The 24,297-nt window shown below is 44.2% G+C and overlaps 1 protein-coding gene across 1 annotated transcript in view; it reads left to right on the top strand.

Annotated features, from left to right (window-relative positions):
* CAD (carbamoyl-phosphate synthetase 2, aspartate transcarbamylase, and dihydroorotase) overlaps positions 1 to 24,297 on the top strand; it is a gene marked incomplete in the record, with an annotated part of 2,299,829 nt that overhangs the window by 413,697 nt on the left and 1,861,835 nt on the right.

The raw sequence follows: 24,297 nt of genomic DNA, 5'->3' as shown, positions 1-24,297 counted from the left end.
TCGGCCTGAATTCCAAAGTCTTGGGTCCTGCGTCAGTTGCTGTCTCTTTTTCCATGACGTCAGGTCGTCAGGGTTATAAAAAAGGCAGCCGACTCCATTTTCTTTAGTCTTTCTTGCTACGCGGTGCCCGAAGCAGAAGCAGTTCGCAAGTGCCGCTCGACAGACTCCTGACATTTCCGAATTCGAGTTTCAGAACCGAAGTCTTCACTTAAAGCTAAGTACCCCGCTGGGGAAACTTTTTCTTGCTCCATACCAATGTCAGTAAAAGTTAATAATTGCATTAGTTGTGGGAAGCAAATACCTCATAAGGATTTCCATTTGTACTGTATTCCTTGCCTAGGCCCACACACTATTAAGCTACTGTATATCTTTGCTTCAAAATATTTTGGAAACTGTTTTAACTATCCTGAAATGTCATCGGATAGCAATCCGACTACCAGAGTTCACAAAAAACGCAAAGAAAAGGACAGAGACAGACCATCTAGGGCCAAAACCGACGAAGCTTCTCCTAAGTCAGTTGTTGGTTCGTCTGTACTCAGTGAGGCGCTTTCACTGCCCCTGTTACCTGCTACTTTAAAGTCTCAGGCCTCTACCCACACCCATGTGGAGTCTGGCATGCCACGAGATTCTCAAAGTATTGTACCCGCGGATGTCTTTCCCTCGGATGGGTCTGGAGCCGCTGAGCAGGCACCGGCTTCTGAGGGCGTCTTCAGGCCTCAGCATTTCTATATAAAACCGACGCCAGCTTCAAAATCAAAGACAAAAGCAACTTATAAAGCTAAAAAATGATGCATGAGCCACGTGCTCAGATCTCTATGCCCAAAATAAACTTGATCAAAATGGCTGAAGACCTAATTACCTTCATCAGGGGTTCCCAACCCCCTCCTAAGAGGCCTATGCAAGACACTGATTATGAATCTTCAGATCAGGTTTCTAGTTCTTCTGATTCTTCTTTCAATCAGGAATTTTCTATAACACCCTATGAGGATTCTGATGCAGAAGAATCCATCCCATCTGCATCTCCTCCTGAAGATTATTCCTTTGGAAAAACCTTGCATAGTTTGAGGGAGCATTTTCATTGGTTGAGTCAAAATTTCTCAATCAAAAAAAGAGGCTTAGAGATTTCTTTCTCCCTCAGCATAGGCCTTTAGCCATACCTCCTGTGTTTAGACATTGTTGATGATGTGTTTTCAGGATCAAGCTTGACTCCAGACTCCTTACCTCCAGCTCCTAGCAAGCCAGACAGATATTACAGGCTTCCTGATTCACACACTTTTATTTAAAAACCCTGCTGCTGACCCTGAAACTATCTCACAGGGTCAAAAGGTGTAAAGGCCTCAACAAAAACATCCTACCCCCTCTGATAGTGATTCCAGGGCACTGGATAGATGAGGAAAGAAGGTTTATACATCTGCAACCTTGGCAATTGCGGCCTTAAACTGCCAGTTTCATATGCTTAAGTGTCAACAGCATGTTATGGGATTACTGAAACAGAAAATGATTTCTGAATGTGTAGAAAATAAAGAATTGCAGGAATTATTGCATGCAGCAGAACAAGTTAGAAAGCATACTTTGCAATGTGGTTTTGATTCCTTAGAGGCCTCCTGAAAAACAAGGACATTCTTCATCAGCATCTGGCATTTGTGAAAAGGCTTCTAACATGCCTAGGGTACACAATAAATGAGAAATCACAACTGGTACCCTCTCAAAAGATAACATCCCTGGGTGCCCAGATGGTTTTCCTCACGCCAGACAGACAAAGGCAACTGACAATTTACTTCAGACAGATGGCAACAAAAACCCAGTTATCTGCAAGACAAATTCTGCAGGCTTTGGGGTTCATGGCATCCTGCATTCTACTGATTCCATATGCAAGACTGCATATGAGGAAACAGTGGTACCTTAAAAGTTTATGGAGTCGACATTCACAGTCTGGAAACAATGATTTCTCTCATTCCCTGCCTACAACAGAAGTTTCTTTGATGGGCAGAGACATGTCACCAGAACATGGGATGGTCTTTCACTCTACCCCCTGCCAGCCAAACCTTAACTACAGATGCATCAGACTATGCATGAGGAGCCTACCTGGCGGGAAGATGCATTCAGGGCATATGGACCCCAAAACAAACGCATCCGCATATCAGCCAGAAAGAGATGTTAGCTGTTCAGAATGCCCGGACAGCCTTCAAGGACTATATTCGTCCAGGACAACTACTGATGGACAACAGCATGGTTATGTGGTACATAAACAAGCAGGGGGGCACAAACACTTATACCCCCCTTTGCAGACTAGCCATGGCATTGTGGGACACAGCCTTGACTTACCAAGTACATCTTCAAGCTCAATTCCTGCCAGGAAAACAAAATACTCTGGCAGGTGACTTAAGCAGAAACCTTATGGACCCTCACGAGTGGAAACTGGATCCACAAGTCTTCAGCATAACAAAGAGATGGGGGAGCCAGGACATAGATCTATTTGCTTCTCCTTAGAATTATCAACTGGACAAATTCTGCACAAGGACTTGGCACAGACAAGCATGGAGAGTGGATTCCCTATCCTATCAGTTTACGCTTTTCCTCCTCTGCCTCTTCTTCCCAAGGTCCTACTAAAGGTCAGACAAGAAAAACCAAGGCCCTGCCAACCCTGGTATCCAATCCTAAGGAATATGTCTCAATTCCCAGCTTGGTACTTGCCTCAAATACCTCATTTACTGTGTCAGCAAAACAATCGGATCTTGCACAATGAGCTCCAAACACTGAACCTGGCAGCATGGCTGATCATGTAGTTATTCAAACAACACCTCTCAGTAAATCTGTGATGGATGCCATTTTGGAAGCCAGAAGGCCTTGTACTAGAAAATCTTATGCTGATAAATGGAAGAGATTCTGTGCTTGGAACCATGCACAAGGAACTGACACAGCAAAGCCAAATATTCCTCAGATTTTACAATACTTGACTGAGATGCTTGACAAAGGCCCATCTTTTTCATCAATAAAAATCAATGCCTCTGCCATCTCGGCTCACTACAACGCAGAGCTATCAATCTTTTCTCACCCTTTGCTAAAACAGTATCTTAGAGGGGCGAAAAATTTAAGGCCTCCCAGATAATCAATTCCTGCATGAGACCTCAATTTTTTGTTGGAAAAGCTCACCCTGCCTCCATTTGAACCAGCTGCTACTACAGATATAAAGTTTTTTATCGTGGAAAACAGCTTTGCTCCTGGCAATCACTTCAGCAAGAAGGGTTTCAGAGCTACAGGCCCTCATGGCTGTGGAGCCTTTTATCATATTTACCCAGACAGGGTGTCCCTCAGGACCAATCCTTCCTTTTATGCCTAAGATGATTTCTAGTGTGGCTCTTGAAGGAGAACCGCATGCACAGACTAAAAAAACATGTTTATTTCATCATGTTTAGATGTTTCCAATATTTTAACACCACTGTGGGACTCTTTACAAGTTTTTAAATATTTTTATATGTAATTTAAGAGTCTGGCCACATGGGGTCTAGCATATTGCTGAAAGTTAAACATTTTTGTAAACCTCCATGTATCCCAGAATTCAGTGTTTGTCCTTAACACATTACATCACGCAGCCTTTTTTGATCAGAAACTTCTGTCACTGCATTCATTTTACATGCATACACAAGGCTTTTTCATTCTGTAAATTTCAACTAAAAAATACTGCTGTTAAATGCCTACTTAAAAAAAACTAACTGAGACAAAGCCAAGGAACAGACTTGGGAGTCTTTGTTTTACTGCTTCTTCTTTACAGAGATCCTAATTTGCACTCTTTTGTGATGCCTAAGCCATAGCTCATTAGATCATCTCCCCTCCCCCTTCACACTTCCCCTCCCAAGCTGTCAAAGTGCTAAAAGTAATTTGACCCGTTGTTGCTTTGATTGACACCTCGCCACAGGGGACTTGACTCATCCAATGTTTCCTAGTTCTAGCCTTTTCTAACAGTGGGACACTTATTTATGCAGCACCATGGCTTCCTGTCATGAAACAGGGATGCATAGTTCAGAGTATTTGGAAACACACTTGTAAAATAAAAATACCTACTTTCTCTGGGCTATCCTGTTTACCTGAAATACACACAATATTTTAAGTGCTGTAAACAGAATAGTTAATGGACAAAAAATACTAATTTGACTTGCTTAAGGTTCAGGTATCATCTGCTTACTCAAATCACTGCTGACTCACTATACGAAGTCTTGTAAAGCCCATGTACACATTTTTGTTTATAGTTTACCATTATGCCAACAGTTACACATGTCTTATTACATGATTTCAACAGGTTTTCTGGTGTGTATTTCTTGATTTTTTACGTGAAGTGGCCCAGTGTGTGATCATACCGTGATGTAGATCCATGCTGAAAAGCACTATATGCAAACAGTAATACATGTAGTACAGCAACAACATGTTCCATGGAGGCTTTTGCAAGACAGTGGGCAGTGTCTAATTGCATTTTGATAAGTATACCTGCTTACACACCCTTTTTGTGTTTCTCCTTATAAAAAGCCACATCACTATTCATCATATATCAGAGATTTTTGTTTTCATCTTTAACACAAATATATTACATATGCAAATGCATTATATATATATATTTTATATATATATATATATATATATATATATATATATATATATATATACACATACACACACACACACACACACACACAGATATAAATATATGTACACAGATATAAATATATGTACACAGATATAAATATATGTACACAGATATAAAAAAAATATATATACACATACACACACACACACACACATATATTATATACACACACACACACACACAGTATAGATTACATATTACAAGAACTATATCTACAAGGAAACTGCTGTGGCCCATGGCGAATGCCTTCATGTCACCTTGTAACATGAAAATCTGTGCATTATCAGTATACAGACAACAGGTTTCCCCAGGCAGGGTAATATGCATCACTCCCTGGACTGACTAAGGAACTAAGGCAGTAGAAATGCATTCCTGAATTCCTATTTTCAGAACGATTTTAAGTCTACTGGTGAAATACACTCATATGAACAGTTTCCAAAACTACCAGTATTAAAACTTACATTAGCAGTGTAAAAGCCCTCACATGCCCATACAGCTTCACCCAAACACAAGCTTCTAATGCATTTTGCTTTTAAGAGGTATTCAAATGCCTGTACAATTACTTTTCTTCTATTGTACAACTGGACATATAAACCCTGCAATTCATACTTGAAAGAAATTGTGGTTCCCCAGCCCTCATCAGCAGCCCATTATCTGAATTATCACTGCACAGTGTGTGAACTGCAGAAAATGACAGTCTTGCTGGAGGGGCTTCTGATCAGACAGCCATTAACTGCTTACACAATATCAGTTTTTGATTCAAAAACTGGGTCCATGTCTGCTGCTGTGTCCTTAGTGCCCCAATACTTGCATACAAAACTTGCCAATAGTACAGCATTGAGTATTTCCTGGCAGACAACTTTGTTTTATGCATGCAATTCCTCATTCGATAGTATGGTATATTTGCCTTTGCCTATTCCCTCACTGCAGACTACACAAGATAGTTGCAGCCAAAGAGTAGCCAACTAGGGACAACTAAATGCTACACAGATAATTGGAATGTCTACAACTGCGACTGTTTCTACTAACTGGGCATACATAACTTTGGAAGATGTTGTCTTGTTAATGCAGGACTTCACGTTACATTAGGTCTCACTACTGTTGCCACTATTTTGTCATGGACAATAAAGATGAAATGTTACAAGGTTTGCCTCTCATTTCATGCCATACCTGTTTAGACAAGCTCACCAACCAGAACGTAAACGTCTATGTCACAACATCGGTTGCCAATTGCCTTATGGACAGAGCACACATGGTGAGAGTTGAGAGCTAGGTGTGACTTGAAACCGGTTACAAGTGGTGCTCCCCAGGGCTCAGTGCCAGGACCCCTCCTGTTCAGCATATACTTCGAGGAACAGGCAAGTACATGAGTACTATGGCTGCCCAAGTTTGCAGACAACTGCAAACTAGGGGCTATAATTCTTCTTCTTCTTTCGGCTTTTTCCCCGGTTAGGGGTTGCCACAGCGGATCACCTTGTCCACACATTGGTTGGCAGTGGAGTTTTACAGTGTCGAGTTGCCAGCCCGGTAACCTTCCACAGAAGGCACACACACACAATGACATAATGGTTAAGGTGTTAACCTTAAAAACACAAGGTTCAGCGTTTGATTCTCACATGGGCTAACTTGGCAAGTTTCAAATCGGCCCAAAAGGGCAGTTAACCTAGTACTGATCTATGAACATATTTTATTGTTTAAGTTTTATAAAAAATGTGTATTTAAACAGCATTTGTAGATGAATTTGTATTCCATGAAGGTGTTTTACACCCAGGTGCTAGAATAAATCTTTGCTTTTTATGTGTTTTTTGAAGACTCTTGTGAACTTTATTCCATTCTGATTTTGTTAGTTTATTATTTGACAGACTTTTGGTGGTTTTGGTATACATGGGCTATAAAAACTCTGGCTGACACGGACATCCTACTAAAGGGTCTCACCGAGACAGATACCTGGTGTCAAAACCATGGCCTCAAGCTAAATGTCAAAAAGTGCATAGTTATCCCCTTTGGAAAAAAACAAAGTACCACAAACTTCCACATAGGTGGTAGTCCCCTAAATACGAAACACCTAAGGGATCCGGGCACCAAAGTAGATAATCTCTCATTTGATAATCACATTGCCAAAGTCTTTAGAAAATCCTTCTGTGTGTCCCACCTAATCACAAAAGGGTTTACGTCCAGATCAAAAGAGGTCATTGTGCCCCTGTTCGCAGACTCATCATACAGTACAACACTTCATTTTGGATGTACCTTACAAGACACCTGCAACAGCTAGAAAAAAGACTAAAGAAGCACCTCACCAAGAGGATCACTGGCCTCAAACAGATACCCTATGCAGCTCGAGTGAAGAAACTCGTGCTTTACTTGGTTGTATAACGTCTGCTCAGAGGTGATCTCTGCCTGACATACAAGGCCATGTCCAACCCAGAATTGATGGGCATGCACCACCTAAAGAAAACCTTATTCCCTCGAGCCAAAGGCTCTAGGGATCTAAACCTCAACACAATAGAACATGCTGGAATGTCCCAGAGACTTTCCATGCTTTGTAACAAGATTCCAATCTACATTACGCAGAGCTCCTTGCTAACTCAAGAAAACCCTTGATAGGATGGGAAAGAGAAAGTTAAGCCCTGGGATCACTTCAGTGGCTCTGCTGGACAGAGGCACAGGAACTAATCGTATGGGCCCTTGAAAGCCAACACATTGTGGCTAGTCTTATAAATGCCTTCGGGCATATAGGTTTCAACCTAGGAACCTATCACAAAAGTTTCTATATGGTCCTGCGAGCAATCTCTCAATAATCTTATTCACTTAATAGTAACTATCTTTGTATATTACAGGATATCTGTAATCAAATGACTGTCCTCAGTGCACTTTCCATAACACTGACCAAGTGCTAAAAAAAAAAAAAAAAAAAAAAAATACAGTTCCTCATGACTGTATCAAACAGTTTAAGACTTAGTTGCCAGTTACATATGACTGTATCAAACAGTTTAAGACTTAGTTGCCAGTTACATAACAAGTCCTGCACAAGGCAGACCAGAATCATCATTTTACATTTAGCTACGATCAGGCAGTATGGATCAGTGTCGGACACTGCATTTCACATTTCTTGGGAAGGAATTACAAGTGTAATTCACTTACCTTACACAAGGTCACTGCAAACCAGTGCTGCAGCCCATCTCAGTGTCCAAGTACTAGTAGATGTTTGGAGAACTACTGTTCCAGTCAGTTCCAAGCTTGCACAATACCTCAGCCAGGCCACTTATTTTTTCATGAAATAACAGGTTGCCAGGATACCACACATTACCGCTCCATGGATAAATCTGACCATGATGGTTCTTGCACAACACCTGTCAGTAGAAGATAATATTCAGTTATTCATGTCATAGATTCCATGTCAATGTTACTTCAGGTCATACCTTCCAGAGCAATTTTATCTTAATACTCATCCAACATACTATACCATGTCTCCAAAGACATGGTGTCACTGTTGAATAAAAGCTGGCTTTTGGTTACAATGTACAATTGTCAATCTTGACTTTGAACTATTGTCTGAAGCCTCTGTACCTCGTCAAGGTAGCCAGCATCACAGAGGTCCATTCACACCACAACACTGACAGCTGCAGTCAGAGCTGCGCTCACATCACCACACTCAGCCCATACAAATCTTGCCTCCACTCACATGTACCATGTTATTAATGATAGACACCCGACTTTTTCGAAGAATCAGTAAATCAGTCAATCCATATATCGTAACTGCAGCTGTCCAAAAATCTGACTGAAACATGTATGGTACAACACCATTCAAGCAACTACCACATAAACTGCTTTAACACAACACCCAAATGTGCAATATTTATATGCAACATTGTCCAATACATACCTATTTAACCATTTCTCGTAATAATTTTTCTAACTCACCATCATTCTCCGAATATCAGTTCCGTACCACACAGTATGTCAAGATAATTATGCACTACATGCTGTTCGCTCCATTCGACTATGCTATTGGAAATATATTCACTGCTACAAACACAGCTCCACACGTTGACTATAGTGGCAACAATCCAATGCCAATAGCAACCCAATTCAGCATTGTGCCAATATCAATGTCTTCCATCAGACCAGCCTGTGACTTAATAAATGACTTAAATTACAATACTTACAATAGCCTCCAAGTTTTACTATTGGGCAAACCAAAATAGGTTACATATACTGAGGTACTTAACACTGCACAGCCCTGTTTCTTCAACTTGCCAAGTACACCTGTACTGTACAAAACTTGTGAAAAGCTGAATGTCAAAGTGAAAAGGATAATACATCACCTGCATCAAAATTTATTACTTTTATTTACATTTGTTTACTAGGAAAACAAGACTGGACACCACACAAATATTTAAGTACAGACATGGTAATAAAGTAATAAAATTGATATAAATTCAAGTTAACAATGTGAGCCAAAGCCAAGTTAACAATGCGAGCCAAAGCCACAGACATTTTAGTGAGCTATGCATTCATATATACATCGGAGCATTGGTTACATCTCCGATCGCACATAAAATATTTGTATAATAGGAATAGTCAGCGCCGATGAATCTGTACACTGAGCCAGATATAAGGCACTGCTGGCTGCAGTGGGGGAAGCCAGTGCAGAGACTAGGAGGAAATAGTACGTAAAGTTTAGCAGTGATACCAGATACAGAGTGGGTAGTACAGATGGAAATACAATGGTGGGGGTAGATGCATCGGGTGACTTATGGAATGTTAAAAATACACAGTACTGGTGACTGAAAGGAGATCTTAGGGAATGTTAAAAATACACAGTACTGGCATCGGTAGCAGATCAAAGATAGAAGTGAAACTTGGAGGGTCTGTACATGGCTGTGGGGGGCTAGATAGGTTAGCCACCACACAACACGGCACTTAATCCAACTCCGCAACAACCACTATGTAATGATGCGCATTAAGTCATTTTTATGCGTGAATTGGTTTAAGTCTTACTCACCTGCATTATATCATCAGTACCGATTCCCGTTATCACAGAAAGTCATTAATACGGTTACTCACCTGTATTATATTAATACCAAGTCTTTAGGCCGCAAGCATAGATTTCCATTATCACAGAAAGTCAGTAATACGGTTACTCACCTGTATTATATTAATACCCAGTCTTCAGGCCGCAAGCATATATTTTCCGTTATCAAAGTCATTAACACTTTTCACATGTACTCTTCATAAATTGGCTCCTCATGAACCGGCACACATTACCTACAGTGCACTGTCAACATACTCACCCAAATAAACTTTACACTTCAAAAACAATGTCATCAGCAACACCATGTCACAAATGTGACCAAGTACAAGAAGTCCTAGAAATTAATCAGTTAATGTAAAACCTTCTTATTCAGCCACACCAGATTCCAACTAAACACTACTACTTGCATAATAAACAGTCAATGACTTTCACATATCACCATTCATGGATTACTTAAAACACCACAGATTTACATTATACCCAGACATGCTTGACAACTATACGATACAAATCAAAATCCAGTTATTACACTGGAAGACAGCAACACATCTCCGCGAATCCAGTATGTAAACTGCTACAACATTCAGCATCACTGTGTAGTCCACACACAGCATATACTACAGACATACGTAAGCACCAAACACCATATACTACTAACATACATAAGCACCAGAGTAAACTGCAGGACTTGGTACTGTAAAAGATCGCCTTGCTTTTTCAATTACTTTTTTCCAAATCTAGAAATGTGTTTTGCGATCACCCGTGTCTTCTCTGGTCGCTCACATCTAGCTATATTCTTTGGCAAAGTTGGTACCAACATGGGTGATACTTCTAAAATGCCTCTTTTGGCTCGTACCACTTCTAACATGAGGTCATAAATGTAGTCGAACTTTCGCTTCTCAAAGATTGGTTTCGCCACCCATTCCTGTTTGGCCTTTGGGTACACCACTCTGTATCGAAGCTCTCCTTTAGAAGCTGACTTGGTGGTAGGTCATCGGACAACAGCTTGTTCCCGGTTGTGGTTCTCATTATGGTCAAGGATGGCAAGTATGATTCTTGCTTTCATTCCGGCAAAGCTGAAGTGCTCAAATTTGGGGCAGTACCGGCATAGTAATGCATGGAACACTTTGAGGTTTCCAGTGTGGCAGAACTTCGTGATGTGCTTCAGATCTTTAAGAAATGCAGGGTTTGTAACAATCTTCCTTAATGAGCTGTGACACGCATCATCTTCTTCGAGCCACTTCTTCTCATCTCCGTCTATCACTGGCATCTCGTGACCGCAGCAGGAAACCTTCTTTGCACCACTCCAGCTGTGACGGTCTGTAACATGGTAGAGCAGAGACAACCATTTTTCCTCAAGGACAACTTCATCTCCTTCACATGTTTCCGAACACCACCACAGATGATTGGAAATGCTATGGCACCACTGCAGTAATTCACGTCTACCTTGCCTTTTTCCTGCTTCACATACTTTCTTTGTCAGGCTTTTTGACATATGCCACACATCAAACTGATGTTCAATGGCTGGAAATTCCTTCCGCATCAAGAATCTAATCCCACGATGTCTGTCCGTTGCCACCAGTCGTACCTTTATATTTTTATCCATCAAATTAGTCATACATTTCTTGAAAGCTTTCTTCTCCAGTGCTACCGATGCAATTCCTGTGGTAACCTGCTCCAGGTCAAAATCGATGATCTTTCCTGAATCCAAGTCCATCATACTATAGCAGCAATACTTTGCTGAGTATCCAGGACTGTCGCATCGCCCGTCTCCAGCTAGCCTGATTTCCTTGCCCTTTGCATCTTCCAGCAGCCGCCTCTGATGCTCAGTCCAGGTATGTTGCAACACTGGAAACAAGTACTCTCGTTGAATTGAATAGAAGGTTGTCTCGCTTATAAATTCCAGTCCTACATATGCACAGAATCGCGCAATATGGGCATATGTACTTCCACTGAAAAGTATAGACGATGCAAGCAGTAGATTTCCAGCTGGCATTCGACCTATTATCGGTTGACTTTGCCACTCCAGAACCTCATGTCCACTAATGCAAGACACCCTCACAAATACACAGGAACCCATCTTCAATCTTTTTTCCACTTCCACTGCTGGTGTTTTGCATTGAGGACAAGTCAGTTTCAAGAGTAGAGAATCAAGGCACGATTCGAATACAATGAACTTGGTCTCGCTTATCATTTTTTCATCTTCGTCCAGTTCTTCAATGGTGTCTTCCATCTCAGAGGTTGACATGCTGTCAGAAGGGTAGCACCAGTCTGGATCCTTCTCATTGTCATCACTTCCACAGTGTGAAAATGACGATTCACTAATCATGCTTGTCTGAAGATGTCCTTCATGGATGCATCTGCAGTCATAACAACTGGGTTGTCCTGTCGTCAGGCAGCCCTTCAGTCGGCCGGATTCCAAAGTCCGGGTCCGGCTTCGGCTGATGTCGCACTTCACCCGACGTCATCTCTGTTGGTCTTCGGGTATAAAAGCATCAGCCGACGCCATTTTCTCCAGTCTTTCTTGCGCGTGGCGCTCAAGCAGATGCTGTACGCAAGTGCCGGTCGGTCGGATCCAGAGATTACTTCTACCGAATACTACTTCGAAGACTTCTAAAGCTAAGTACCCTGTTGGGGACTCTTTCTTGCCTCAGCCGATGTCAGAAAAAGTTAATAATTGTTTAACCTGTGGGAAACAAATACCTCATAAAGATTTACACTCTTACTGCCTGCCTTGCTTAGGCCCAGCCCACGACGTAGCAGCCTGTTCGTCCTGTGCTTCTTTCAACCGACGAACGCTTAGACGTCGGTCGGAGTTTGCAGAACAGTTTTTCGGTTCTGATTTTGCGTACATTATGCCGTCTGATCCTCCGACTACGCATTCTGCCAAAAAACGCAAAGAAAAAGACCGACACTCGCGGTCCGCGGTTTCGGCCGAAACCATGGTTAAGCAAACCGCGAGTGTCTCGGTTTCGGCCGGAACCGAGAAAACTGATCAAAATACAGCTGAATCTACCTCTACAACTGAGGTCCCTGCTAACACTCTTGAATCGGCCTCAGAAATTTTACCCACTACGGTGCTTACCACTGACTTATCAGACACCATTCCCTTGGATGTCTCTACCCCAGCACGTGGTGCTGCTAGGCCTCCAGCAGCCATGTCCATTAAGGCCTTCGCCAGGGCTAAAGCAGCCAAGACTACTAAAACAGTGCCTGTTAAACCCCCTCAACCAGGCCCTCTTCCAGTTCTCAAATGCTTACTTTGGCAGAAGATTTAATTTCATTAATTAGAGGATCTCAATCTCACCCAGACAGGGCCTCTCAGCCCCAGAGAAGAGACCTAGGGCAGAGCCCCATGAGCCAGTGTCCTCTGATGATTCTGCTGATGAATCAGACATAACTGACCAGCCAGAGGCTCCTTTCTCCAATTTTGAAGATTCTGATGCTGAAGAATCCATTCCAGCTGCTTCCCCACCAGAAGAATTCTCCTTTGTGGAAACCTTGCATGCCATGCGAGAACAGTTCCAATGGCAGCAACAGGATTTTTCAGACTCCAGGAAAAGACTTAGGACCTTTTTGCACCTTCCACAGCACAGGCCCTTAGCTATACCTCCCGTTCTCTCTGTGGTGGATGATGCTTTCAATGATGTCTGCTCCGCTCCAGATTCTTTACCCCCAGCCCCTGCCAAACCAGACAGATTTTACAGGGTGCCAGATACTCATCACCACCTTTACAAGGCCCCTCTTGCAGACCCGAAACTATTTCCCAGGGTCCCAAGGCAGTAGCTGCGACCATAGCTAAAACCCTGTTCCTTCTGAAAGGGAAGCAAGGTCATTAGACAGATGGGGTAAAAGGTTTACACTTCAGCCACTCTCTCAGCTAGAGCTTTAAACTGTCAGTTTCACATGATACAATACCAAGAGTTTATGCTTGATCAGTTAACTAAAAAGCTAACCACTGATGAATCTCTTGATAAGAAATATGTATTAGAAATGGTAAATAACATACAGCAAGTTAGTAACCACTCTTTAAAATGTGGCTATGATGCACTGGAGGCTTCATTTAGATCAGCCATGACTGGCACTGTAATTAGAAGGCATGCATGGCTAAAGGAGCAAGCTTTACCGGATCATGTTAAATCTAAATTGCTAGATGCTCCTATGGATAAAACAAGTTTGTTTGGTACACCTGCCCAGCAGGTTATGAAGAAAATGGAAGAAAAGGCAAAATCAGTCCAGACAGTTAAAGATTTCTTGCAGGTTCAACCCCCAAGGTTTAGCAGGAACTGGCCTGCCAAAAATTGGTCCTTTCCTGACTCCACAAGACCTCAAAGGGGCAGGAATAGACGTTCCAGAGGCAGAAACCAATCCAGAGGAGGTGCCTACAGAGGACGACAGTGGCAAGGTAACAGAGGCACAGACTCAACACCTGCCACTACATCAACACAGCCACAGTGACTTAATCCTAAACCCGCCTACCAGGGAACAAATAGCAGCTCCTCTAGGCGGAAAGCTAACCTTATTTTCAAAAAACTGGCACCACATAACAAAGGACAAGTGGATTTTACGAACCATAGATCAAGGTTACCGGTTCCACTTCCACACTTTACCAGACAAAAGAGGAATGCCAAATCTACCTCCAAATCAAAAGACAGAGGCTCTACAACAGATAATGGAGTTAGCAAACATGAGAGCTGTGGAGAAAGTGCCAACAGCAGAGCAAGGAAAGGGTTCTACTCCAGACTATTCCTAGTTCCAAGAAAGGAAAAAGTTGGAGACCAATTCTAGACCTGTCCACCCTGAATACTTACATCATTGTCCCAAAATTCAAAATGCTGACCCTACAGCAACTTCTTCCCATGCTGGGCAAGGAGTGTTGGCTGGTAACTCTAGATCTCAGGGAGGCATACCTGCACGTCCCCATTCGACCAATCTGCAGAAGATACCTCAGATTTCTTGCAGGATCAGAGCACTATCAATTCTCAGCATTGCCCTTTGGCTTATCTACTGCCCAGAGTATTCACAAAATGCCTGGCATCAGTAATCGCCCATTGCAGACTACAGGGAATTCAAATTTATCCATACCTGGACGACTGCCTGATACAAGGAGACAACAAAAGCAAGCTGACAACAGATTTACAAAGGGTCATTTACTTGCTTCAAGCACTGGGATACACAGTCAATTTACAAAAGTCGACTGATACCATCCCAGACAAGGACTTTCCTGGGAGCGGAATTGGACACAGTAAGACAAATGGCATTCCTAACTACAGAAAAACAAAAAGAACTCCCTCTTTACTTCTTGGCACTAACAAAACTGAACAAGTTAACAGCAAGAAAGGTACTGCAGGCCTTGGGTGTCATGGCATCATGCATAATCTTGGTTCCATTTGCCAGACTACATATGAGAAAACTACAGTGGTACCTAAAGAATTTATGGTCCCAACACAGACACAGCCTAGAAACGGAAATCCCACTAATACCATGCTTAAAACAGGAGTTCCTATGGTGGGCTCAGGCATGCCAGTCAAACCCAGGCCTGCCCTTTCGCAAGGGTCAAGCAAGCCAGACCATCACAACAGATGCTTCAGACCTAGGATGGGGCATATGCTGGACAAATGCGTGCAAGGATTGTGGACACAGGACCAACTTCACCTGCACATCAACCTAAAAGAAATGCTGGCAGTAAAACTGGCAATCCAAAAGTTCAGACCATTTCTCAAGGAGGACCATTTGATGAGAAGGACAGACAACACCACAGTCATGTGGTACATCAACAAACAGGGAGGCACTCATTCTTACCCCCTATGCAGAATGACTTTGGAGCTGTGGACCCTGGCACTCAGCTACAACATCCAGTTACAGGCAATATTTGTGCCAGGAAAAGAAAACTCTCTAGCAGATATGTTAAGCAGGACCACATCGGATGCCCACGAATGGCAGCTGCACCCGGATATCTTCAAGACCATCTCGAAGAAATGGGGAATGCCTCAGATAGATCTATTCGCATCACCTTTCAATCACCAGCTCAAAAATTCTGCACAAGGACATTCCACCCACTAGCATGGAAAGTGGACTCGCTCTCCTTCAGCTGGAAAGGCCTAACAGCATATGCATTCCCACCTCTTCCCTTGATACACAAAGTACTACTAAAATCAAGGAGGAACGTCCAAGGATAATCCTGATAGCTCCAAACTGGCCAAGACAGCATTGGTACCCACTGCTGAGGAGCATGTCTCGAACAATATGTGGCCAATACCCTGATGCCTTTGATGCTAACTCAGAACAACTTCAGCACCATGCATCCAAACCTAAAACGCTGCAACTGACTGCATGGAACATCACATAGCAGCTGCTAATATAGAACTTTCACAAAGAGTTAAAGACATTATTCTTGAAGCACGCAGGCCTTCAACTAGAAGGAATTATGCTGGGAAATGGAAAAGGTTTGTCATTTGGAGTTCTGAAAGAGGAAAAGATGTATCAAACATAGATATGCCTAACATTCTGGAGTATCTGGCGAACTACTTCATTCAGGCCTGTCCTACTCCTCCATCAAGATTCATGCATCAGCTATTTCAGCAGAATACAGCTTTGATCCACCTGTTTTTCACACCCTTTGCTCAGGCAGTTCCTCAGAGGAATCAAGAATGTAAAACCTCCAAGGAAACCACCATTGCCAGCTTGGGACTTGAACTTTGTGCTAGAAAAATTGACACTATCACCTTTTGAACCAGCAGCAACAGCAGACCTACAACACCTGTCATGGAAAACTGCTTTCCTACTGGCAATTACTTCAGCAAGGAGGGTTTCAGAACTACAGGCCTTAATGGCAGTGCAACCCTTTCTAATCTTCCACCAAGATAGAGTGTCCATGAGGACTAATCCTACATTTATGCCTAAGGTGGTATCCAGAGTGTCTTTAAACCAAGCAATCCACCTACCTACCTTCTTTCCCAACCCACAAAACAGAGGGAAAGAATACTGCATACCTTGGATGTACATAGACAGCTACGCTACTACTTGGACAGAACAAAAATAGCAGAAAGACTGACCAACTTTTCGTAGCCTATGCAACAGGAAGGGAAGGAAAAGCTATTTCCAAACAGACAATCTCCAAATGGATAGGAAATTGCATACGATTCTGTTACTCCTTCCATGGAAAACCAATTCCACAGAACATAAGACCTCATTCTACAAGGGCAACAGCCACTACCACAGCCTTCTTACGAGGAGTGGCTACCAAAGACATTATTGAGGCGGCTACTTGGACCTCCGTGCATACATTTGCCAAGCATTATAATTTACCTCTATATTCCAGATCCCGAGCAGGGTTTGCCACTGCTGTTCTGCAAGGGATCCTAAACACACCATAATCTACTTTTATCCTCCTCCCTAGTTGGCTATGGTATTCTACCCAGTTGTTATGACTGCAGATGCATCCATGAAGGACATAGTACAGTTTTGTACCTACCATAAATGTAGATGTCCGAATTGGATAGCATCTGCAGTCAGGATTACCCTCCTCCTTCCCTCTGTGGTACTCCTAGGGTGTTTACCCTTCTAATAGCTAGCTAGTGGGGATTTCTTTCATGGTGTATTTGTTTGTATTTATGTACATACATGCTTATTTTTGTGTTTACCTCTATCTTTTGGAAACATTGGCATCTATCCAAAATTTTTAGCCTTCTATAGGGCTTCTGGCATCTGGGGCAAGAACACTGAAGAAAATGGCGTCGGCTGATGCTTTTATACCCGAAGACCAACAGAGATGACGTCGGGTGAAGTGCGACATCAGCCGAAGCCGGACCCGGACTTTGGAATCCGGCCGACTGAAGGGCTGCCTGGCGACAGGACAACCCAGTTGTTATGACTGCAGATGCTATCCAATTCGGACATCTACATTTATGGTAGGTACAAAACTGTACATGTTAAGTTGTCTATCTCGCCTTCATTCTTGCTGGATGGGTTCGGAGCCGACTTCGGCTCCGACTCGGCCACTCTAAAGCTCGAGAGTTGGTTCCACCGGCTCGAGGCTCCCCTTATATCCCACAATGCTAGGCGAGAGTTACCTCAGATCTCGTTTGCCGCTACAGCTTCGAGGTTGGTTATTCTACCGGTTCCTGGTAAGTTTTAGCTTTTTCTATAAAAAGTTACTCTTGTTTCCCCTTTTTTAGTTTAATTATTCCTAAATTAGTGTAGTTCATTAAACTCTATCCCCGAACCTATTTTCTTCCGTTTCTTGTCAAAAGAACTTTTAGTTCTTCCCTTGGGCCTTAGGCCTTCCCTTCCCTAGGGAGTGTTTGTGTAGTGTACTACTGCTTATTGTACTTTTTTTTTAGTATATTTTTACTATAATTGTGTTTTTTGACAGGGTATAACTGGTGTGTTTGAGTGTGTGTTTGTGTTCACCAGTTAGGCTATGTCTAAAGAAGCAAAGGTCTCCGGATTCAAGAAGTGTGATGCGTGCTGTCAGAAAATGTCTCTGACAGACGCTCACACTTCTTGTGTCTATTGTCTGGGGCCTTTGCACCTGCAGGACTCCTGTGCTGTCTGCCATGGCTTCAGCCCCAGGGTCCTGCAGGAAAGAAAAAACAAGCTCATTTTGAGAGGCTTGTTGAAGCCTGAGGATTCCCTGTCTGTCTCAACAGGGAAGCCCTCCAAGGCATCGAGGTCTTCGGCTCCGGCTTCTGAGCCGAGACCTCAGGTTGTTCAACCTTTGCCTTTATCGGCTCGGCTGGAGCCGATAAGACTCAGTCCACAGTTTCTGTGGCTCCTCGGCTCGGCGGAGCGAGGTTATCGAGTACCCGTGTCGGCTCCGACAAGATCTTCGGAGCCGACAACCAGAAAGAGGTCTAGGTCACCTTCTCTTGGCTCCGTTCATTCGGCTCCAGGTTCTCCCCTGCTGTCTGAACGGGACCAAAGGTCTCATTCCTCTAGGTCATCGAGGTTGTCCGATCATGACCTTCAGAGGGTGGTGAGTCGACTACTCAAGTCTGAGGCACTGGCCCAGATGCTTCAGAGCCCGACTCATCAGTCAGTGCCTGTCCCGGTCCATCAACTCCTTCCTCCTTCGACTCTCTTGAGCTCGGAGCCGGGTCGTGTCGGAACCGAGACTGTGGTCACCTCGGAGCCGAGACAATTGTCTTCGGCTCCGTCGTCGGCTCCGTTTTCTTCCATGGAGGAATCTCGGCGCCGGACTTCCCTCGTCGGCTCCGAGGGTGAGTGGCATCGGACCCTTGTCCGACCCCTCTCCCTCTCGGTGCTTCGCGCTGGTGAGTTCGGCTCTGACATCGACCTCGGAGCCATCACTGTCGGTGCCGAGGGGGTCTTTAGCTCCTCGGGCGGGGACCTCTGGCTCTGCCTGACAGGGGTGCTTCGAGGTCATGCGGAGTGTGTTAGAGCCTGGCTCTACTCCACAGTCGGCTCCGTCAGCCCCTCCCTCTATGCTGCCTCAGGGTAAGTCGACTCACTCCCTCATCCCGGACCGCAGAGAGCCAACTCCTCAGGAGCCCCTGTGGGATTTCATCCTCTTCGAGGCCTCTCCTGATTTGGCAGAAGAGCCCCTCGGAAGAGGAAGTGCAAGAGGAAGCACATTGACTCACCTGAGTCTATCACGTCCGACACAGATCTGGATGATTCTGAGGGTTCCCCGTTCCCCTTCTGAAGATGTCTCTTTGCAGACATTCTGGAGATCCTTAAACAGAGGGAAATTGGCCAGCCCTCAACCCTTCGGAGGACGAATCTGTGTATCTTGAGGCGTTTGGCTCTCGTCCTTCCACCTCCTGGGTGTCCCCCTTGACCCCTCATGCAGGTGGTTGCTAAAAGGCATGGGCGGCTCCTGATTCAGTGGACCCCACTCCCAGGAGACCCTCCAAATTCATCACAGCTCCAGCAGACAAGGAATTTTTATCAAAAGGAGTCTCTGTGGATGCTATGGTGGTAGCTGCCACAAAGAAGGAACTGGCTGATCCTTCAGTGCCTGTCCATCCACCTAACAAGGAATCTAGGTCCATGGATAGGTGCGGGAAGCGGATGTTCTCCTCAGCGACATTTACTATGCGTTCGCTGAATTACCTGTGCCATTTCACTCGTCTTCAAAGGGACTTGATCAAAGCGAGTGAAATGCTTAAGGACCCTACAGCTGCGGGTTTCAAGAAAAATGAACACGCAGCTGGCTATCCTAATTCTATTTCCAACTCCTCCATGCGCCTCCTCTCTTATGCGGCCGATGGAGCGAGCAGAGCCGCAGGAACAGGGGTAGCCTTACGTAGGCACGCCTGGATGCGGCTATGCAATTTTATGGAACCTTTCAAGGCGTCTTTCACAAACTCCCTTTTGATGGATCATCCCTTTTGGTCCACAAGTGAAAGAAACCCTGACTAGGTGCGAGACGGATGGCAAGACCCTTTCTGCCGTCGGAGTCCGTTTTCCACTCCTTCTAGGCCTTACCCCAAAGGCCAGAAGGGGAAAGATGTGGTTCCGTAAACAATCTCAAGGGACTTCGCCTGGCGACAGAGTCGGTTCCCGCCAGAGGCAGAGGGGAACAACAATGGTAGACGTCTCCCTAGAGGCAGAGGGGTCCGCAAAACCAGGGCAATCGAAGCCTTCCGATAAGCCCTTTCAGCATCCCTGAGGTGTTGCCCGACTGCCCCTCTTTCGAGGCAGTCGGGGAAGATTGTCACTGTACCCAGAAGCCTGGCTATCCTTGACACAAGACAAATGGGTACAGTCCATCATTTCCGAAGGTTATTCTATTCCCTTTCTTCGTTTTCCAAGTCAGTCAAAAAAATCCCTTCCAGATGTTCCACCCGCTCAAAGGGATATAGCAGCTTTGGAAATTTCAAAACTGCTTGCAAAAAGAGCTATTCAGCCAGTGCCAGCAGACCAACTAGGATCCGGAATCTACTCAAGGTTCTTTTTAGTTCCAAAGAAAACAGGGGACTGGAGACCAATTTTGGATCTCAGTATCTTGAACAGATCGGTCAAGAAAACAAGATTTCGGATGGTCACGCTGCAATCCATTCTTCCCCTGTTGGGAAAAGGAAACTGGATGTGCTCTATAGACCTTCAGGACGCGTACTATCACATAAAAATGAACAGGCGCTCCAGAAGATTCCTCCGCTTCAGGCTGGGAACCAGTCATTTTCAATTCAGGGCCCTGCCCTTTGGTCTCACCACTGCCCCGGTGTTTACCAAATGCATGGCAGTGGTAGCTTCTCACCTGAGACGACAAGGATTCCAGGTGTTTCCATATTTGGACGACTGGCTCCTCACAGCTCCCACCAAGCATCTCCTTTTGATGGCCAGAGATTACACTTTTCGTCTGTCAAGAACTGGGTATCTCAATAAATTCGAAAAGTCTGTTTTGTCGCCTTGTCGTACTATTACCTACATAGGCAAATTTAGATACTGTAAACATGTCTGCAACACTAACGAACCAAAGGATATCAGACATTCAGAAATTGGTGTCTCTTCTTCTCAACAACAACAGAGCCAAGGCCAGGTTAGTTCTAAAAGTGTTGGGAATCATGGCAGCGGCCATACCTCTCCTCCCATTGGCCAGATACCACATGCGGATCCTTCAGTGGATGCTTTTTTCTCAATGGTCATACCAGGAACTTCCAATGTCTCACACCATTATGATCACGCAAGCGTGCAAAGCATCTCATGTGGTGGATGTCTTCCCCCCAGCTCCTGTTGGGGAGACCATTTGTTCCACCTCCTCCGGTTGCTACTCTGACAACGGATGCCTCCCTGATCGGGTGGGGGGGGCATTATCAGGGCAGGACAGTCCAGGGCACATGGCAACCAAGCGAATGCCACTTGCACATAAATGTTCTGGAGATGAGAGCAGTGCTTTTAGCGTTGCAAGCCCTTCAAGACTCTCTTCCCTTGGGAACGATTGCAATCCAGACAGACAATATGTCTGTAGTGTGGTACATCAACAAACAAGGCGGAACCAGATCATACCCCTGTGTCGAGAAGCACTCAGACTGTGGCAATGGGCGATTTCTTCTCAGCGTTTTCTGATAGCAACGCACATCCCCGGGAAGTCCAATCACATTGCGGACAAGTTGAGCAGAGCTATTCTCATGCCTCACGAGTGGTCTCTGAAAGACTCTGTAGTGAGAGATATTTCTCAAGTGGGGTCAGCCTTGCTGCGATCTTTTTGCTACTCCCCAAAACAGCAAGTGCAGAGAGTACTTCACTCTATTCCCTTTACCAGGCCAACCCAGCAGAGACGCGCTAGTCCAAGTTTGGCCGCGGACTTCTATATGCATTTCCTCCTTTCCCACTGATCTCTCAAGTAATACAGAAAGCTATCGCTCAGAAGGCCTCATTGATCCTCATTGCTCCTTACTGGCCTCGACAAGTGTGGTTCCCCTTTCTACATCAATTTCTTTTGGGCGACCGTGGAATCTGGACCTAGTTCCAGATCTTTTGATCCATCAGTCGGGTCAGTTTCATCGCTCCCTCCCTCTCTGAACCTCACTGCTTGGTTCCTCCACTTCCAACCGTAGCCAGGCTTCCTCAATTATCTCACTCTGTTAGAGATATTTTGATAGCTTCCCATAAATCTTCCACTCGAAGATTTATTTGAGTAAGTGGAAGCGCTTCTCATATTGGGCACAAGGAAAGGACATAGATCCTTTCACCGCTCCCATCCAACTAGTCCTTGATTTTCTAGCTGAACTCTTCCATGCAGGTTCATCTCCATCTACTCTTAAGGTTCAATTGGCAGCTATTTCTAATTTCCATGTGGGTATTTCTGAATCTGCCCTAATGTCCCACAAACTCTGCAAAGCCTTTTTGAAAGGAGTTTTTCTTCTCAGACCTCCTGTAAGAAATCCTCCTTCTCCTTGGGACCTAAATTTAGTTCTTGCTTCTTTGATTCTTTCCCTTTCGAACCTGCAGCTTCATGTTCCTTAAAGTTATTATCATGGAAAACTCTCTTTCTGGTGGCTATCACATCAGCTAGAAGAATTTCAGAACTTCAAGCACTCAGTTGTCGTTCTCCTTAGCTTGTTCCATAAGGACAGAGTTTCCTTCGAACTAACCGTCCTTTTGCCTAAGGTGGTTTCAACATCAAATCTAAACCAATGCATTGACCTCCCTGTTTTTTCCGAGTATTCAAATAGGTCTGAACAAAAATTACACTACCTGGATGTTCATCGTCAATTAAGGTACTACTTGGACAGGGCAAACTATTCAGAAAATCTGATCAGCTGTTTGTCTCCTATGCGGAAAGCAGAAAGGGACTTCCAGTTTCAAAGGTATCTTTATCCAGATGGCTAACATCTCTGATTACCCTTGTTTATGAGATTAGACACCAAAACTGCCTAATAAACCTAAAGCCCATTCCACCAGAGCTTTGGCTACTTCTCTAGCCTTCCAAGACAGACTGCCTATTGACACCATTTGTGCAGCGGCTACTTTGGCTACTCCTCACACTTTTATTTCCCATTATAAGTTGGATTTAGCTTCTAGGCATAGAGCTAATTTTGGTTCCACTGTTCTCAGGAGTCTGTTCCGTTAGGCCACCCGGGACAAGGTGCTAGGACGCGGTCCCATCCAGCAAGAATGAAGGCGAGATAGACAACTTAACATATAGAAGTTATGTTCTTACCATAACGCGTTCCATGTTAGTTGTCTTCTTCTCGCCTTCTTCGTCCACCCTCCTTCCCCTGGCCTGGACAGACCTAGAGGAGTTGTGATCGTGACCTCTCTTTCTACCACCTCTTTCTTAGCTATATGCTATTATGCATATTTCTTGTTTCAGGATGTAGGTCACCCTTCTTCTCCCTGTTGTTAGAGGTGGACTCTGTTATAGTTATTCTGTTCTATACTGTTACTATCATAAGCTGGGGTTAGCTTACAAACGAGATCTGAGGTAACTCTCGCCTAGCATTGTGGGATATAAGGGGAGCCTCGAGCCGGTGGAACCAACTCTCGAGCTTTAGAGTGGCGAGTCGGCCGAGGTCGGCTCCGAACCCATCCAGCAAGAAGAAGGCGAGAAGAAGACAACTAACATGGAACGTTATGGTAAGAACATAACTTCTATTTTCTGCTGGAAGCTTCACTGGGGTACTGCAAGCCTTTATCTGTAGAGGTGTATATGTACAGGATCTACTTGTGGATGCCTCACTAACGCAATTAGCCTCCTGCTGAAGATCTTCAGTCACTCTCCTGCTACATGTTCCCAATTCTGTATTACTGTTAACTTCAAGTCCCGGTTCACACCTTTCCGTCTGAACAACTTTGGACTTTTTGACATACGTGTGGTCTGTCAATGGTGACACTGCAACCTCTGGAAACTGTACAGCTGCATCAATCATCTTACAAGTTCGGCTTACCATATCTAACTTTGCTTGCACTCCCACACTACGACCTTTTTTTCCAAACTTTTTTTTTGTTTGACATGCCACCGTCTTCATACTACAAGTCTGAATTTCCATTGTGTATACCTCGATATCTTCCACCACCTCTTCCTCCAATTCTGCTGCTTGCACCACCTCTTCCTCCAATTCTGCTGCTTGCACCTGCAATAGCATTGACATTAATAAGGTCATAGTCATAGAAGGTAATCTGTCAACACCTTAAATATAGGAAGAAACGGTGG

This window comes from Protopterus annectens, chromosome 6.part1 (genome assembly GCF_019279795.1).
Source record: "Protopterus annectens isolate FY-2018-M chromosome 6.part1, PAN1.0, whole genome shotgun sequence".
Taxonomy (NCBI): Eukaryota; Metazoa; Chordata; order Ceratodontiformes; family Protopteridae; genus Protopterus; species Protopterus annectens.
This window is presented reverse-complemented; position numbering and strand designations above follow the sequence as displayed.